Here is a 1,317-nt window from a genome sequence, read left to right on the forward strand (position 1 = left end):
TTTCATGTGTATGTTTGTACACAATTTAATTAAATAATTTTAATCAAAATTTTCTTTGATTTTATTTCCAGTGAGAACATTATTGATCTTGACAACTAATTTGATTAAAAGGTATTAGGGTGCCAATACATCGATGTCTTATTCTTAATGTATATTTGGGGATGTTTTTGCTTATTTTGGAATTGAAAACTTCTAAAAACCTATTGTTACTAAAGGAATATAGCGTGATACTATATATTAAGATGTATTCAATAATGCTTTTCTGATAGTCAAAATAATTACATAATAGTCATAGTATATGTATGGTTTCTCAAAGCCATAAACATTAACTGTAATATGCTACTATAAGAAAAAAAATAGTGAATTTAGAAAAATTCTGTACTTTGATTCTGTAATAACTAGTTTATTATTTAACCTTTCTCAGTCTCCTTTATTTCATTATTAAAAAGAGAAAATGAGTCTATGGCCATGCTACCCTGAACAAGCCCAATCCGTCTGATCTCGGAAGCTAAGCAGGGTAAGGCCTGGTTAGTACCTGGATGGGAGAGCACCTAGGAAGACCAGGTGCTGTAGGTGTAGAAAATAAAAAAAATAAGGGATTGTAAGCTGACAAGGTCCTGCAATCTGTGAGGTCAACCAAGGTTTGCCTCACCTAAAAAAATAAAAATAAATAAAAATAAAATAATAAAATAAAATTTAAAAAAGGGAGTGACATGGAATTTACCCTGTTACTTTATTTTGAATATCACAATAAAGCAGCAGTGCACAGAAAAAAATCAGCATTGATTATGGATTAAAAAATTAACTTGATGTTGTATTACGTAAATTCAGTTCCGGCCCTATCTCTCATTAGTTCGGAAATCACAGTGAAATTAGTTATCTTCTCTGTGCCTTGGTTTCCTCATATATGTAATGGGTATGATAATGATTATCACACTAGTATGCATTTCAAGATTACTATGAAGATAAATTGAGTTACTAACTGAAAATTAGATGATAGCAAAGTTAAGGCTATGATAAGTAGTAAGAATTTTTTAAAATAAAATATAAGCTCAGAGATGTTTTTTCACATTTTGAAAACTAAATATAGAAATGCAGAACTTATCATTCCTATGTTGGTTCTTTCCAAAAGTTATACAGAATTAAAAAAAAGAAAAGGAAAGAAAGAAAGGAAGAAAGAAAGAAAGAAAGAAAGAGAGAGAGAAAGAAAGAGAGAGAGAAAGAAAGAAAGAAAAAGAGAGAGAAAGAAAAAGAAAGACAATGTTCCATTTGGTGGAAGGAAACTATGTTTCTGGCCCTTCCCTAAATCAAAATTTG

At 29.9% G+C, this 1,317-nt stretch overlaps 1 pseudogene; it reads left to right on the forward strand.

The window, feature by feature from the left end:
• Positions 1-458: 458 nt before the first annotated feature.
• On the forward strand, positions 459-576 carry LOC112477830 (annotated as a pseudogene).
• The last annotated feature ends 741 nt before the right edge of the window (positions 577-1,317 follow it).

The sequence above is a fragment of the Pteropus alecto genome, unplaced genomic scaffold (genome assembly GCF_000325575.1).
Source record: "Pteropus alecto unplaced genomic scaffold, ASM32557v1 scaffold13, whole genome shotgun sequence".
Lineage (NCBI taxonomy): Eukaryota > Metazoa > Chordata > Mammalia > Chiroptera > Pteropodidae > Pteropus > Pteropus alecto.